The sequence below is a fragment of the Calliopsis andreniformis genome, unplaced genomic scaffold, assembly GCF_051401765.1.
Source record: "Calliopsis andreniformis isolate RMS-2024a unplaced genomic scaffold, iyCalAndr_principal scaffold0048, whole genome shotgun sequence".
NCBI lineage: Eukaryota > Metazoa > Arthropoda > Insecta > Hymenoptera > Andrenidae > Calliopsis > Calliopsis andreniformis.
In genome coordinates, this window is record NW_027480457.1 from 107,220 (window position 1) to 125,838 (window position 18,619).

Here is an 18,619-nt window from a genome sequence, read left to right on the forward strand (position 1 = left end):
CCGCGGCCGGCGGGATTGGGCCTGGGTGCGTTAAGCTCAGGTCCATCCGGGCCACGGCGCGGGGGACTCGCACCGGGGTGTTCCTCATACCGATGAAGCACTCCGGTGCGTATAGGGAGGGGGCCCCGATCCAGGTCGGGCACGTGATATCACGTGTCCAGCTGGTGCCCGAGGTGGTGCGCTGCTATCGCTGCCATCACCTCGGGCATACCTCTTACAACTGTAAGAGGGTGGTGAGGGGCAGGGAACTCTGCCGTCGTTGCGGCGCCGAGGGCCACGATATGAAGACATGTCACGGCCCAACGCGCTGCTTCCTTTGTGCGGAAAGGGGGCTTGCGGAAAACCGGCTGAACCATTTGGCCGGGGCCCCGCAATGCCCTCAATACGCTGAGGCCGTCAGGAGGAAGCCAGCGCCTTCGCGGTGAAGGTTCTGCAATTAAATGCGAACCACTGCCGCGGGGCGCAGCTACTCCTGACGCGGACGGCGGCAGAGCGGGGGGTGGACCTGGTCCTGGTGTCGGAGCCCCTATATAACCCGGGCGACTGGGAGTTCGACGAAACGAACAGAACAGCCGCCTGGGTTACGGGGTTCAACGGCATCAGGGCCCAGGATGATAGGACCGTCCGGGGGGATGGGTTTGTGGGGGTGGTTTTGGGACGAACTATGTTCGTCTCATGCTACCTCCCGCCGAACATCCCCCTCGACGAATATGAGGAGCGGGTTGCGCGCCTCGAGACCTTGAGGGCCGATTGGGGGGGACCGATCTTCTACGCCGGGGACTTCAACGCGAAGTCTCCGGCGTGGGGATCGAGGGTTTTGGACGAGAGGGGGGCGATAATCCTGGAGGCAATCGCCAGGATGAATCTCGTCCCCCTCCGTTCCAGGGGGGGGGGGGGGGTGACGTTTCAGCGGGGCAACCGGTGCTCGACGGTGGATTTCGCTTTTTGCGATCCAACCACCGCGAGGGCCGCCGGGCGGAGCAGAGTACTCGGTGAGGCGACTTTGTCGGACCACCGGTACCTGCTCCACGTGCTCTGGGGGCTGGAGGTAACCCCTTCAGTCCCGGTGTTCCGCTGGAACGTCAAAACTTTTGACGGCGACCGATTCCGGGGTTCATACGACGAGCTCGTGGCCAGCCTGCCCCCCGGTGGCGGATGGGACAGTCGACAAGTCGACTTGTACCTTGCATGCGAAAAGTCTATGAGGAGGGCTCGCCCTCCTCGTAGACCCAAGGCCGCGGGCGACGTCGGCTGGACCCCGGAGATCGCCGCTCTCCGGAGGGAGGTTAACCGGACCCGGCGGCTCTGGCAGCGTGCTGCTAAGAAGTCGCCGGTGATCCGGGCCTACCGAGGGGAAGAATATAAGCGGTCCTGCCGCGACCTGAGCTCGTCCCTGATTCGCCAAAGAGCGAAAGAATGGGACGAGCTCTGCCAGGACCTGGACCGGGACATGTGGGGGCGTCCCTATCGGATTGTGACCAAGGCCGTTAAGGCCAGGGAGCCCCCACCCTACCTGTCCAGGCAAATGGCTCACCGGGTGATGAAAAAACTTTTTCCGATCCCGGAGGTCGCGGCTGGTCGCGACCCGCTGGCGGGGGTCGAGCGGGAGGAGTTCGCTCTAACCGACGACCCTCGCGAGCCGGTCATAGGGGGGGAAGAATTGCGCGCGGCGCTTCAGCGCCTACAGGGGGGAAAGTCGCCCGGGTGGGACAGTGTACCTGCCCTTGTCCTCCGAGGCATCGGGAACTTTGACCCCTCCCGCCTCCTATTGCCGTATAACAGCATCTTGGAGCGGGGGGTGTTCCCGATGCGCTGGAGGACCACACGGGTGACATTGATTAGGAAGCCGGGGAAAGACCCCGCTAAGCCGGAGGCGTACCGGCCGCTGTGCATCGTCGACTCCGGGGCCAAGCTGCTGGAGTACATTCTCCAGGAGAGATTGCTCTCATTTCTCGGTCCGGGTTCCCTGGCCGAGAACCAGTTTGGCTTCCGGAGGGGGCGCAGCACTGTCCAGGCTTTAGACCTGGTGGCGGCCGGTGCGGAAACCGCAGCGAGGAAGGGCCTGTATTGTTTATTTGTCACCTTCGACGTACGAAACGCCTTCAACTCGCTGCGGTGGACGGAGATATTCCGATATCTCCTGCTTCGCGGGGTACCCCGGTACTTGCGAATAATCCTGCGCTCCTATTTCGAGGGGCGCAGGATCGCGTATTTAGGGGGGGGGGGGGGGGAGTGGCGGACCAGGCCGGTGTACATGGGGGTGCCACAGGGATCGGTGATCGGTCCACTCCTGTGGTGCCTCGTGTATGATGGCCTGCTCCGCCACCCTTTGCCGGGGGGCTGTCGACTCGTCGGCTTTGCTGACGATATCGGGATGCTGGTCACAGCAAGTGCCCTGGAGAGGCTGTCCCAGGTTGCAGATGAGGCAATTCGCCTCATCCAGGCGTGGCTCGTCGATAAGGGATTATCCCTTGCCGGTGAGAAGACCGAGGCTATCTTCTTGAATTCCAAGAGGGTACCTCGGTCCTTCAACATCCGGCACGACGACCACGCCGTGCGGCCTGGGATGAAGCTGAAGTACCTTGGGGTCCTACTAGACCCCAAGAGAAACTTCAGGGCTCATGTGACCAGCATCACCCAGAAGGCGATCCGGGCGGCGTCCGCTTTGGCTCGTCTCATGACAAATCTCCGGGGTCCCGGATACGTTGTGAGGCGGGCCTACCTGCGGGTAGTCGAGTCGGTGATCCTGTACGCGTCACCCATCTGGGGCCACGCATTGCACGACGAGGCCAACAGACGGATGCTCGACAGAGCACACCGTCTTGGTCTCGTTCGCGTGGTTCGCGCGTACAGGAGCGTCGGGTATGACGCGTTGTGCCTTTTAGCGGGGGTGCCTCCCATAGCCCTTCAGGTTATGGAGAGGCGGGTGGTCTACGAGACCACCCATAAAATCCAAGGCCCCCGCACCACACGCGCGTCTGCTCGGCCCACCGACGTCGACGAACTGCGGGAGTGGATTTCCGCCCGGAAGCGGGAGGCCAGACGGCAGACCCTCGAGGCCTGGCAGCGGCGATGGGACGAGGCGAAAAGTGGTCGTTGGACCCATCGCCTCCTCCCTGACCTGACTGCCTGGCTGGGGACGGGGTTCGCGGGGGACTTGGACTTCCACACCGCGCAGGTGCTAACCGGCCACGGGTGTTTCAACTCCTTCCGGCATCGGATCCGCAAATCTCCTATGGGGGATTGTTGGTTCGGATGCGGGGAGGAGAACACCCCGGAGCACCACCTTGCGCGGTGTGGAAGATGGGAGGGAGCGCGCTTCCGCCTCCTGAACGAGCTGGCGCTCGAGGGCGATGTAACCCCCGAGTCCATCGTTCGGGCAGCCTTGGCTAGCCGGGAGTGTTGGCGCAGTTTCGTAAGATTCTGCGCTGACACTCTCGGCCCCAAGGAGGATTACGAGCGTCAGCTCGAGAGGGAGGCGGAGCGCCATTCGAGCCACCGTAGGGGATGGGAGGGGGGGCACTACTGGACGAACACCCCAAGGAGGCCTAAAAACCTTCTTGGGGGCGGGGTCCAGGCCTCATGCCAGGGTGGAAGGGAGGCGGCATGGGATGAAACGGTGGGGTGTACACTCCGATGGGACTTGTTCCCATCGGAGATGCGACCCCACCGTCGCGGGGGTGGGTCGTAAGGGTGTACTCTCCCAGGTGACGTAAGTGCCCTGGGAGATGGGACCCTGGGGGTTGGGGGGGCGCGGTCGGGGGATGGGTGGGTCGCGGTCGTGGGGGTAACTGGGTGGGTGAGGTCGGCTAAGTTCCGACGGGGGGACTCCTCTCGTACCCTCCCTCGTAAAGAGGGAGCGGAGGAGAGGAGGCGGGGAGACCGGCTATGTTCCGGTAGGGGGGAAGCTCCTCCCGTACCCTCCCTCGTAAAGAGGGAGCGGAGGGGAGGAGACGGGGAGGCGTTGCCGCGCGCTCGGACTCACCCCGCAAGGGGAGAGGGGAGTCGCGGCAACGTGGTGGCGGGCCTCGCCATAGTGCGGCAAACCAGCGATGAGGATGTACCGTTCCGCTGGTTTGTCGCCAGGCGAGGCAACTGGCACGTGGAGGTGCCGCAGTGGTTTTTAGTCAGTAAAAATCTGACATACCCCCCACTACCACCTGGGGCGGATCTTGTCGAAGATTTTCCACTGCGTGAACAAAAAAAAAAGGTCTGGGTTACCTCGATGATGAGAGTCTCGATCACTGGATCCGCGGATGGCAGAGGGGCTAGCCTGTAGAAGCACGCGGTAGAGTTCTCGCCCACCCTACTTGCCGTAGAGTCACGCGGGGACGACGCCCACCGGGCTACTCGCCAACGGCGCGGAGCGCGGCGACAGGGGGGCGCGGAGCGCGGCCTCCTCGTACGGAGGACGCCCAAGACGAATCCTTCTCGGGGGAGAAGTGACTGTCCGGTAGAGCCAACATCGCGAGCCGCAGAACGGGTGGCGGGCCACACAGCGCTGCCGCCGCGGTTAGAGAGATAGGGCGCCGCTCGGGAGGCGATCTCGGGAGACACCCAAGACGATTCCTTCTTGGTAGAAAAGAGACTTTCCGGTAGAGCCAATATCGCGAGACGTCGAAGGGGCGGCGGGCCATACTGCGCTGCCGCCGCGGGTAGAGGGATAGGGCGTCGCGAAGGGGCGGCGGGCCATACTGCGCTGCCGCCGCGGTCAGAGAGATAGGGCGCCGCTCGGGAGGCGATCTCGGGAGACACCCAAGATGATTCATCCTCGGTAGAAAAGCGACTTTCCGTTAGAGCCGATATCGCGAGACGTCGAAGGGGCGGCGGGCCATACTGCGCTGCCGCCGCGGTCAGAGAGATAGGGCGCTGCTCGGGAAGCGGCCTCGGGATTCGCGACACACCCGCACACGCCCGCCCGCCAAGGGGACAGTGCGATCAAGGCTTATCCGCTCGCGCTGTTGCCGAGTCGGATCGCACGAGGATGTCCTTGAGGAGGGCCTTTTCATTTTCATTTTCATTTTTCTTTCTTTCGACCCACTTTTCACATTCTGTCATACATAAAATTCCTTTTATATATACGAAAGGGGAAGTGATCTTCGGGGAGACTCGAGCAAAAGAGTTCCAGGGGGAGGGTCGTCCTCAATGGCCCTCTCTGAAATTAAGAAAATTCTGTTAAAGAAATTCACGAGATATCGGAACGACGAGGGCTCGAGTTTTCTAGAGGATCGTTTTTCGAAATTTTTCCATGCTGGTGTGACGATCCTTCTGAGCGAAAACAAGCACAGTAGAATGTAGCATACTTTGTAAACAGAGGTAACGAAAAACCACGAGACATTGAATGAATGGCGGACCATACTACGCTGCCTAAAGTGTTAGAAAGATAGGGCGCTGTTCTGAAAATGATCTCGAGGACGCGAAAACTTTGTACGAGAATTCAATTCTGGATGCACAAATTTAATTTAACACAAGTAACGAGTAGGAAATTTTCAAAATAGACACGCGAGGTAGAACTCCCGAGGAGAGAGAGATAGATAGGAGAGAGCTCAACCGATGGATGAAAGAGAGAGTACGGGATAAAGCACTTTCGCGGGAGAGGAAAAATTAGTCGATAGAATATTTGATTTCATTAAGATCGCTTGCCACGGTGTAAAGAAACTGTTGGGGCGACACGCTGAGGGGGAGGGGATCATGAGCAATTCATTGTGTGGTGTGCTGTGGTGTGTATATTACGTGTGGTTTGCAGTGAGAGTGCGAGTTTACTTTGCATGGAAAGTTTAAAGCGAGAAACTACACGCAGCAACTGGAAGATTGAGGGAGGGGAGGGGAAGGGCCACTGGGGAAAAATTAGTTAAAAATTGTACATGTAGTAAGGTAACGAAAACAAAATGAAATTATATAGGAACAAAGTCGTGAAGACGCGAAGCAGAAAGATGACGCGACAGAATCGAAAAAGTTCGAAATATACGCGAGACGTTTATACAAACAACGATCGAAGTGGTGAAAACAGAGACTCGATACCAGAAAGGGAAGGTTCTGGAAAAATAAACACGCGAGGGAAAGTCATTAGGCGCGTTGGGTAGTTTAACAATCGTAATTCAAAAAGTAAAATAATTTGGAAATACGAACATTGTAAAAGGGGGGAATCGACAAACAATGCAGGAGCAAGGGACGGTCAAGAAAAAGTAACGGTACTCCGTAGACGAAAAGGTCAAGGGGCGAACACTCGTTGGCACGCAAAGAATAGGATAATAAAAATTCGAAACGATTAGGAAATATTTTTGGGACACGGAAACGCGAGAGAATAGAAACTAGAGAATACAGGCACGAACGGGATAAACAGAGTTAGGTACAGGAAAATGAATAAAAGTATCGTTGTAAAATTTATACAAATCACGAGACGAGTCAATCGACAAGAGAACGCGAACAGGAAAATCGCGGACAGAACAGCGTGAGGTACGCGTCGCGCCAAGGAAACGCGTCGAAGTATGCACGCCGACGCGAGTGCGACGTACGTTCGATAGAGTAAAAGTAGAATCAATTACCCTACCTGGTAGGCGGTTCAGCTGGGGGAGGATGCTCTGCAGATCCTCTCGGTGGAACCGGAAACTGTAAACTTTAAAACAGAAACTCACGCACTGTGGTTTCGCTGAACGATTAACGTCGCACTCGTGTTGGCCTGTCTACGCGTTAATCACGTTAATCACGAGGTACGATGGGGTAGAATCTTAGGAACGAATGATAATCGATAGAGTTTAGCTGGCGATACGTGGCATACGAGGAGAACTGTCACCGACGGGAGAGGTTAGGGAATCGCGGTAGAGACACGTGATCGAGGCGGGAGGACAGGTAGCGTTGCGTAACAAAGAAAGAGAGAGACAAAGCGCGAGAGAAAGGACCGTTAACGCGGGGAAAGGACAAATAGAGTCGGTAAATACACGATGGTCAGTAACTAGCGAGAAACCGGATATACCGACGTGTACGAAAATGTTGCAACGAGGACCGAAGGGAGGCGCGACGGTATGAAGGGTAGCGGCGTAAGGGGATTCGGACGGGAATAGGAAGACAGCGCGGGCGAACGAAGGGAAGGTAGAAAAGACGAACGGCCGCGCACTCGGAAATAGGACAATACGAAAACAGATTAAATAATTCTCAAATGCGATATCTGGTAGACGGGGGAAAAAACTGAAGTACACAGGGAATGGAAGGGCGAGACACGAAACATTCGTACGGTTACATTTAGAAGGTGATATAAGTCATAAAAATTGAAGTTAGAAGTCGTCGGGTAAAACAGGAAAAACTGAACATACAATCAGGGACCAGTAGAGATAAAACATACTATAAGAAAGTTTCTTCGAGTACGAATAAAGATTCTAGTCGATAGTCGGTCAGGTAGAGCCAGTGAAGCACGGGGGCCGAGTCGGTTGCAGGACTCGGGGCAAGTGTCGAGGGTAGCCGTGGTTAAGCGGCGTGCACCGAGGCACCACCCTGGGATGGGTGAACGCGTACGTACGCACGCTCAGAGGCTGAGGTGTTGTTTCACGTAAGAATGGTATGGTGTTACTCTCTATCGTTGGAGCTCGAAATATAAGCGATTCTTCTTCGACAGGCCCTCCATCCAGTGTGAGGGGGACTCACGGGGAGAGTGGAAATTAAGACTCCCCGTGAGATATATAAGTTTTTTCGAAACTCGCGTATACAGGGGTCGCCCAAGACGGTTCCTTCTCGGGAGAGAAGCGATTTCCGGGGAGCCCGCGCGATTGCGTCAAAGTATTATTTTTCTCTTCGTTTTCTTTCAAGCGACTCGGTCGAGTCTCTTGTCTCTAGCTGTTGGTAACGATATTTTTGTCTACAAATCAAGTAATCGAAGCGGGTAGAGATTCATAAAAATTCCGAGGGTCAAGGAGACATTCAAAGCGTCGGGGAAAAACGAATCGTAAAACGATAAAACGTAGGGACGATAGAATGTTGACCAGATGTGCGGAATTGGGCGACGGGGATGCGTATTTTCTCAAGGACTAAAAATTGAAAGAAAGAAAATCTAAACAAAGAACAGGGAAAGTTGTAAAGTCCGTTCGAAGGTCTCACGCTCGTGAAGGACTGCAGATGTCCGAAAACACGTGCGAGAGACAATAGAGAGAACATTCGAGGAGATTTTCCTTTTTCTTTGAGTGGAGAAAAATTTCGAGAGTGTCAAGGAAAGGTTTACGAGACGATCGCGCAAGGGTGGCCACGTGCTCTTCGTCGTCACCCGCCCGATTGTTAAAACCAGTCATCTGTTCTCCGTTAAGAATTGTTCGAATATCTTGGGACATGGAATACGACAGGGGGAGGGAGGGGGAGGGTGTACTGAAGGACTGGTGGAACAATGACGAGGTAGAAAAAATCTCTGAAGTTAAAAACGAAGGAACGAACGGTTTATTTTCCACGAGGCATCGTTAACATCCTCGCCCTCTCTCTCTCTCTCTCGGGCAAAATCCTGCCTGGCAACGGGACATTTTTGACTTCATCTCTCTATACACGTGGCTTGACTGTCTCGTCTCGTCCCCTCTACGGCACGCTTGTCGTCGGCGTGGGTGGAGGGACAACGACGAACGAGAAGAGTCGGGGTATTTTCAAAATGGCGGCTCCTCGGAGGAGGGTGGTACCAACGTTCGTGTGCACCCCCGGTGGAGTTCGACGCCTGGAAGGTGGAGAGGGGGAAGAGAGCACGGCCTCCGCCGGGGGCAGCGGTGGAAGCACCGATCAGTGCTGACCAGTCTTCAGACGCGAAAGCATCTTTGAGCTTCCAAAGTGTTACTTCCAAGTTTTTCGTGTACGAACGCTAGTGTTTGTTGTTGCGTGTAGTGGCATCGCTAGCATCACGGACAAGCGAAGTGAATCTCTTTGGACTTTCATCTCTCATCGCATCTCTCTTTCATTTTAAACTCTGAACACTTGTAGTGACAGGATTACTCGAGCTTCGACTTTTTGTTTTTGTGTGTACAGTGCCTACCACGTGAGATCCAGGCAAAAACGAGTGCGAAGGGACGCGATAGGCCGCCGTGCTTCGAGCTCTATTAAGGTAGGACACTGACCAGTATCAGCGAATATTTGCGAAGCGAGGAAGCCACTCTCCGTGGTTCTCTCTCGCGCAGGACGAGGAGGAGCTTTCTTCGTCTCCTATGCGCCTCGTCCTTTGCGTTATCATCACCGACATCTTCTTTTCATTTCATCTGCTTATCTCTCTCTTTACACTATACATGTATGTACGTATATGTGTATATATGTACGCATGTATATGTATCTTTATGTGAAGATAAGAATCCTAACGAAACGCACCGGGTAGATACGATAGCGCGATCGAAAGGGACGCGATGGGCACGCGACGTATAGCATGTAAAAATTCAATTCACGAAAGACGAGTCAAGAGCGGGCGATACAACGATAGGATTAGCGGGATCGAAACGATAGAATCACGAGATAGCCTCTGGAACCCTTCCATCCCCCACGAATATTCTTCCGTCGTCGGGAAAAATTATCTTTCCATTTTAGCATTTTCAAATCCTCCGTCGCTTCACGACAAAAGTTATTTAGTAGTCGAATCGAGATGCGGGGGAGCCTCGTATGAATCCTCGACGCAAGAGACCACGAGCCTAAGGGGAGAGTCGTCCTACACGGCTCTCGCTGGAAAACATTTTTCTTTCAAATACAAACATTTCACGTTACAGAAAGGAAGCAAAAGGACGCAGACGCGTGGACTTCCGAGTAGAAGTAGAGGATAGGAAAGCTCGTGGTTTCTCGGAGGAGAAAAGTTTGAATCTCCCGCGAAGGAAATGATCGAATAGAAATACCACGTAAATAATGTTCACGCTACGCCACCGCACACTATTCTCTCCTCTCTTTTCTTCTTACCGCGAAACGTTCCGTCGGCAAAATGTCAAGAGTAGCGTAACTTCCCTTCTCTAAATTTTTCTCGCGGGACGTCGAAGGGGGCGATCCATACTGTACAGCCCGAACGGGCTAATAAGATAGGGCGCTGCTTCGGAGATGATCCCGTGACAGACCGTAGAATATAGAACCGCGAGACGTTCGAAGGGGCGGCGGACCATAATGCACTGCCCGCAAGGGTTAGAGATATAGGGCGCTGCTTCGGGGACGATCTCGTGGAATTGCTCGCACGAGAGTATGGATTTCTCCCTCTCTCTGTTAATAATAGTTGGCGTCGTCCTCTTACGAAAAAGAAGGCGAACGCCTCGATGATGAGAGTCTCGATCACTGCATCCGCGGATGGCAGAGGGGCTAGCCTGTAGAAGCACGCGGTAGAGTTCTCGCCCACCCCACTTGCCGTAGAGTCACCGCGACTCACCCGTACACGCCCGCCCGCTGAGGGGACAGTGCGATCACGGCCTATCCGCTCGCGCTTTTGCCGAGTCGGATCGCACGAGGAAGTCCTCGAGGAGGGCCTTTTCTTCTCTTCTCTTCTTTCTCTCCTCTCTTTCTTTTCATCCTCCATGATCTTCTCTTTTTCAGAGGAGAAGTGATTTTTCGGGGAGACTGGAGCGAAGAAGTTCCGAAACTGAAAGAGAATCAGGATGAGAGTTGTCTTCAACGACTCTAGCCTGAAATAGAAATTCAAAGTGAGATTACTTTAAAAATTCAGAAAAACTTCTCAAAGGTTTCGGAAAGAGAAGGCTCGAGTCTCTGGAGGAAGATCGCTTCTCGAAATTCTTCAAGCTGATGCGACGCTTCCCTCTCAGCGAAACGACGTAGAGTAGAATGTAGTATAACCTAGAAAAGTAAAAGAAAACCACGAGACATTGAAGGAAAAGCGATACCATACTACTCTGCCTAATGTGCATGACAGATAGGGCGCTGCTCTGGAAATGAACTCGAGGACGCGAAGAACTTAGTACGAAAAAATCTCTATTAATCGATGCAACAAGCAAAGTAGTCTTTATAAAATAGATACGCGAAGATAGAGTTCTCGAGGAGAGAGAGGCTGGGGGGCAGACTCAAACTGCTGTCGTAAGGCACGTGGATAGAGACGTTGCCCACCTCTCTGCTCTGAGGGTCGTTGCACAAAAACACTAAGGTAAGGTAGAGTTACGAATTTCTGTCGGACACGAGCGAGGAGAGGGGAGAGCTCAACCGACGGAAGAGAGAGAGAGCACAGGGTGATGCACTCTCACGGGAAAATTTTAGAAAACTGTGAACAAATTAATCATGTTTTTATTTTGATGAAGTCGCTGGTCAAGGCGTGAGATAAACGCACGAGCGACATGCTGAGGGGGGAGGGAACATGAGCGGTTGTCGTGTGAGGTTTTTCACGTGTGGTTTGCTGTGAAAGAGTGATGTTATTTGCATGAGAATTCAAGAGAGAAGACTGTAAGCATCACCTGGAAGACTGGGGGGGGGGGGGGGGGGGGGGGGGCATAGCGAAGGAAATATTTAATTAATTAACCGAGAGGTCCACGAAAAATTGACGCAACGGGAAAAATGGAAATGCGTAGAAAGACGGTACTTTAGAATCGAGACGGCTCGAAGATATACGCGAGGCGAGTAAAATAAACAAGAAATCGAAGTGGCGAAGACGGAGACGCGACACTAGAAAGGGAAGGTTCGGGGAAAGATAATAATAAACACGCGAAGGGAAAGTCATTAGACGCGCCGGGCAGTTTAAGAATCGTTTTTCAAAGTAAAATACTTTGGAAAACACGAAGATCGTAAAAGGGGGGAATTAACGCACAATGCGAAGGCAAGGGCGGTCGGAAATAACGGGACTCGGTACAGGTCAGGGAATGAATACTCGTCGGTACACGAGGAAATAAAATTATAAACGCGAAAAGAATAGGAAATTATTTGAGATAGGACACGCGAGAAACAAAAGACGAGACATAGGGACACGGTCGGGACGAGCGGGACGAGGAGAATAATAATAAAAAGAATCGCGAATGGACGTAGAAATATATGAAAATTGCGAGACAAGTTGATCGCGAGGAAAACATGAATAGAGGCGTAACGCGAGGAATGCGCAGGGCCAAGGAAAGGCATTGAAAAACACACTCTGGCGTGTCTGCGACTGATGTTCGATTAATAGGAAAAGTAAAGTGATTACCGTACCTGGTCGGCTGTACAGCTGAAGGGAAGATGCTTTGCGAATCCCTTCGGCGGATCAGGAATCTGTGAAATTGTAAAAACAGAAATTTACACATTGTGATTTGATCGAACGATCAGCGTCGCACTCGCGTCGGGGTGTTTGCGGAACGTATACGAAACGCGCAATACGCGGAGAGAAGGGAACTAGGAAGAATCGTAGGGGTAAAAGAATAATAGAACATATCTTAATCAAGATACTAGTGGGTGTTACGTGACACGCGAATAAGCTGTCATCGGCGGGAGAGGTTAAAGAGTCGCGAGAGCCACGCGTGGTCGGGCGGGAAAAACGGGTACAGTCGCGTGAGAGTGTAGGTAAAGAAGATCGTTAGCACGAGGGTAAAAGATAGAAATAGTCGGTAAATGTTCATGGTAAAGAAACGTCAGCGAAGAGATCAGGTATACCGACGCGAACGAAAATGTTGGGGCACAGGCCGAGCGGGGCGGCAACGGTTAAGGGTGGGCGTGTAAGGGGATTCGGACGGGAATAGGAAGACAGCGCGGGCGGACGAGAAATAGGCAGCTAAGCCGCAAGGCTGTGTAGTCGGAACGCTAAAGCGATAGCAAGGGAAAAATTCAGATTTAAGACTTAGGGAAAATTCTATATTTATATGCATATATACATATATATACGATAAACTCAATACTTTGCATGCACGAATAGCAGTTGAGGTACACGAAAGATAACGTAAGAAGCGAGAAAGCAGTCGAAAAACCGTATAGATCAGAAGTTTGCAGTCGTAGGAAATAAGAGAAAATTATAATACACATAGGAATACGAGTCGGTAAAGATGTCGCGCAAAAACACGAAACGGTAAAGGAGAACGATCGGAGGGAAGGGATTTTAGTCGATAGTCGGGCGGGTGGAACCAGTGAGGCGCGGGAGCCGAGCCGGTTGCAGGGATCGGGGTCGGTCACAGAGCTAGTCGCGATTAAGCAATAAGCTCCGGAATACTAGCTTAGGCTAAAAGAGTAGGGGAAGTGGTTTAGTGGAAAGTGAAAAAGTGGTACAATTGAGTGCATATTAAATAAAAGAAGATGGCACGGGAATAACGAGTAGGTGAATGAATGGCTCTGAATGAATAAGATTTATAGCAATAATAATAGGAATAGAGATAACAATAATAATAATAGTGATAATAATGAAATTATTAAAGCTAATGCAAAAAAAAAAACGATAAGCATTATTAATATGATATGTGTCTTTGTAGGGAAGGCAGCTTGCTGGCAAAGGGAAGAAAGCAGGAATCAGGAAAGCAAAAGGAAACTATGGAGAACAAGGAATTAGGTAGGAGTGAGGGACTGAACGGGAGGGGTAATGCAGAAAGGGGGGATGAAATAGATATACAGATAGCAATTAATAGGAAAACAAGACATAGGTTTACGCGCATGTTAGCTCTGCTGATGACAAAGGACAGGGAGGAGACGTTTAGGGTTATATGCAAAAACGAAGGGGTCAGGGAGGAACTAACAAAAAGGGGGATAAGAGTAGACGCAGCAAAGGAGGAAGGACTCAAAGAGGACAAAGGGACCCAGACGCAGGAGGGGGAAGAACGAAAGAGCACGAAGGAGGAAGGAACTCAGACGGAAAGAGAGGACAGGAAAAAGGAAAAGGGGGAGGAGATGGTAGTAACAGATGAAGGGAGGGGAAAAAGAACGAAAGCAGAGAAGGGAAGGGGGGATGAAGGTAATGACAGGAGGGACATGAAGGAAAGGGGCGGGACAGGTTTCTCGGAGAGATTCGAGAGGACCTGGGAAAGAGCGAATAAGGCCTGGGAAAGAAAGCTGGAAAGGGACAAGGAAGAGAAGGGAGGAAAGAGGGTTGGGAAAGAGACTGGGAAAAAGGAGGAAATCATTGACATTACAAGCCCGAGAACTTTGGGATCGGAACTCTCTGAATTGTCAATAACGGAGAGAGTAAGGAGAGAAATGAGGAAGCTAGAACAGACAGATATAATACAGAAGACCAAGAAACCCAGGATAGTAAACATAGAAAGAATTGTGGCAGCAAGCAGCAAGGGAGCAGAGGGAGAGCAGAAGGGAGGAAATAAAGAAAATAAGGAGAATATATTTCACAGGATAATAGGGAAAGAGGATGTATGGATTGACGCAAGAAAAACAGGTCAAGAGAAGGTGGAAAAGGCAAGAAGAAGCAGGGAACCGGGGAACCAGGAACTAGACATACAATGGGAGATGAGGAGAATAGGAAGTACGAGAAGGGAACAGGAGGAGAAGGTAAAGGAATGGCTAAATGGTAAGGAAAAAGGGGTGCAGTTGGAAAACAGGCACAAGCTAGGGGAAAGAGGAGACACAAGAACCCACAAAAAGGAAAAGGAAGAGACAGAAGGAGATAAGGAGATAGTAGAGCTAGAGGAATTAGGGAAAAGATACCCGCAGGTACAGTTTCAGAGCAAAAGGGAAAGAATAACTGGTAGGGATCTAGGGGTAGAAGAGAAAAGAAAAAGGGAAACGGGGAAGGAAAAGAGGAAGAAACAAGCATTATTATGAAGAAGGTGAGAAGGAAGGAGATAGGAGAGGCTGGAGGAAGTCAAACAAGCGGGAATATAGAGGACAGAAGAAGGGAAGAAAGAAGGGAAAAGGTAAAGAGAAGGTTAAGGGATCTGTTCGGGGAGAGCGACGAGGAGAAGAATTAGGAAAAAGGAAAGGACGGTTTCCGTCCACCTGTAAGTGGTAGGACGCGTTAGATATAATATAAGTTAAGTTAGGATATAGGGTAAAAAAAAAAAAAAAAACTAGAATATGGAATGAATGGAATGAGAATATGGTTAGGGGAAGTACTGTAAGGCATGAGTGCGAAAAGAGGGAGGAATGAATGAGAAAAAGAAAAAGAATTAGAGATAATGTAATGGAAGTTGCCTGCTCCTCCCTGGTCAATCAGAGGCTCCTACGTAACAATCTGTTTATTTTTATTAAAGGGATGGACAAAAACATGGAAGAGGGCGAGGATCTCTTGATAGAGGAAAGCTTCTTCGACGAGGAGGTGGACTTCGATATTGAGGATCCAGAGGAGGGAGACACCAAACAGAAAGGGAAGGAGGAAAAACGGGAGGAGACGAAGAATGCGAAGGAGGTACTAAAGAAACCCATTGTACGAGAGGTCAAGGCACTGGAAGAACAACCAGGAACTAAAAAGCAAGCTGATATTAGGGAGCTGCTGGTGGGGAAAATAATATGCCCGCCGATTCAACAAAAGATAAAAGGAATAGGTAGAGGCTATGGAAAAACCGACAAGACAACGGGGAAGCAGGAGCAAATAGGGAACGGGAAGAAGGAAAAGAAGGAGATAGCGGAGTGGGGAAACTTGGGGGTGAAAGAAAAGAAAACTAAGGAAGAAATGGTGGTAGTGTTTGTGGACGACTTAATAGAAAAAGGGAACAAGAAGGTACAGGAAAGAGACTGGGAGGCGGAAAGAAGAAAGGTAATAGATGTGAGGGAAGACAGGGACAAGAAGGGAACGCAAGGAGGAATGAAAAGGAAAACAGAGGGGGTAGAAGGAGTAAGCAAGAAGGAGGTGAAAGGAAAGGAGGAGGAGAAAATAAAAAAGGTAATAGAAGCAGAAAAGAACAGAGGGGAAGCAGGAGACAAAGACAAAGGTAAGGGGGAAGAAAATGAAAAGGAGAAGAATAAGGAGGGTGAGGACAAAATGGAGGAAAAGGAAAAGGAAAAACGGAAAAACGCAAAGGAAAATGAGAAACTGAGAAGGACGAAATTTTGCATAGTAGCGCAAGACTACCCACAGTATAAACTGGGTAGTACGGAAATGGATGGAATAATTTCAACTTTTGTACTACGGTGTCTGGAGACGGAAGAAAGGACACACATCACCAGGATTGGACTGATGAATGGAGGCATTCTAATCGACACACGGGGAACCAGAACGAAGGAGGTATACATAAAAAATAAAGAAGCAGTGGAAAGGATCTGGGGAGGAAAGATAAGGATAGAAGATCCCGAAATATTGAATAAAAGGATAAGGATAATTGCGTCTGTAGGCCTTCAAGGAATTAGAGCGGAGGACCTCCCAAGATTATTACACCACGATAATAGACAGATTAGAATAGCAGATTGGCAACTGCTAAAAGTGGGTCCCACCTTGAGTAGGGGTAGGGATAGTTGCTTTGAGGTGGGACCCCGCACCTATAGGTTTCTAAAACAAAGAGACATGAGGCTATCAATAGGGGGGTAGCGAGCAAGGTGACTTTTACCTTAATGCAATTCTTGAAATAGAACCAACGAAACAATGTAAATAAGATTAAGTTAGCGCAAGTAACGGAATGTACGAATAGATGTAAGACAATAATAAATTAAGATAACTGATGGCAAAAGAAATTAAGACTTTGGTTAATAACCCACACTGGGGAAACAAGGAAAAGGGGGGATAACGAAAGGGATGAACCTGTAAGGAAGAGGCCGAAGAAGGGGAAGAATCAGCATATGAAGGTAAGGAAATCAGGGAGAAATAATAAAAGGAGATTTTTGTTACAGAAACCGTTAATCATGTCCCTTAGATTTATCCAAATCAATCTTCATCATAGTGAGGCTGCTTCAGCAGCCTTAACAAGAACCATGGCCAGGGACAGGATTGACGTGGCGCTGATTCAGGAACCATGGACAGCCCACGGGGGCATAAGAGGCTTGGGATTGGTTGGAAAAGTATGGGCCCTGAATAACAAGCAGGCACGAGCATGCATCCTGACGAGAAAAGGACTGGAGGCGGGAACGGTGAGACAATATAATGCAAGGGATATAGCAGTAATAAGTATTAGCATTAAGGACGAAGAGGAACTAGAGGAAAGAACGATATTTGTGGCCTCCGTATATGCACCATGGAATGCAAAGGAAAGAAGACCAGGAATAGCGGCTCAGAAATTCATGGAGTACGCGCAGGATAAGGGAGCAGAGGTGCTAATAGGGGGAGACATGAATGCCAAACATAAGAGATGGGGAAGCACAACGACGGATACAAAAGGTGAGGAACTAATGGAATTCATTTTAGCGAATGGACTAGTGACACTGAACAGAGGGAACAAACACACATTCGAAACGATGACCAGGAAGGAAGTACTGGATGTAACGATGTGCTCTCAGAGCCTAGCGGGGAAATTGAAAGGGTGGCGAGTGAGCAACGATATTTCATTCTCGGACCATAAGTACATTAGGTTCGAGGTGGATGCGGGGCGACAACAGGAAACACAGCTGGGAAGAAATCCAAGGGCAACAAATTGGAAAAGGTATGGAGAAATGGTAAGGGCGCGCAAACATGAGTTTCCTTCTAGGTATGGGACAGAAGGAGAACTCAATGAGGCAGTAAACAAGTTGACGCAAGTGTTGAAGGAGGCATGGGAAGACTCGACAGAAGAAATCGAATCAAGGAACAAGATAAGAATACCGTGGTGGAATAGGACATTGGAAAGGGAACAAAGGGAAATTATGAGAAGAATAAGAACAGCGAAGAGAAAAGGTGGAGTAGCAAGATGGAAAGAGGTAAGGGAACTAACGAGAATTTTCAAAAGAAAGGTGATCGTGGCCAAGCGAGAATCCTGGAAGGAGTTCTGCGCAGGAATCAAAGGGATTTCAGAGGCAACCAGACTTAGCAAGATGCTAGGTAGCGGGGAAAGAGAGCAACTGGGGGCGTTAAGGAAAGAGGATGGGTCTTATACAGAGACTAATGAGGAAAGCCTAAATATGCTACTGAAGGAACACTTTCCAGGTTTCAGTGGAACACCACTGGAAACAAATGAGGACATAAGAATGGAAGGGACACTGAGGACGATCCAAAGACCAGGATGGGAAATACCCAATAAAATAGTTAGGCCAGACAGAGTGGAATGGGCAGTGGGATCGTTCCTACCATACAAAACGCCTGGGGTGGATGGAATATACCACAAGATGATAAAGGTGGCGACGCCACACATAAAGGAGTTCGTGGTAAAAATAATGCGAGCTAGTATGGCACTAGGAATTATACCGCAACTATGGAAGGTAACAAGGGTAACGTTCATACCCAAGCCAGGGAAAACAGACTACACGGTGCACAAAGCATTCAGACCGATCAGCCTAACATCATTTTTGTTGAAAATGTTGGAAAGGCTAGTAGACAGGTATATGAAAGAAGTAACGCTGACAACGAAACCGCTGCACAGTAAGCAGCATGCCTTCAGGATAGGACACTCGGTGGAGGTGGCCCTGCACAACTTAATAGGAGGAATAGAGGAGGCTATGAAGAAGAAACTTCTTACAATAGCAAGCTTCCTGGACATTGAAGGGGCGTTTAATCAAACGTCAACGAAGCTAATAGTTGAATCGCTAAGAGAATTTGGCGAAAACGAGTATGTTATCCGGTGGATTAACAGTATGTTAACCACCAGGGAATTACAAACCTCGAAAGGGGAAACAATCACGAAGGGATTCGTGAACAGAGGCTGCCCTCAAGGGGGAATCCTGTCACCCCTTCTATGGTGTG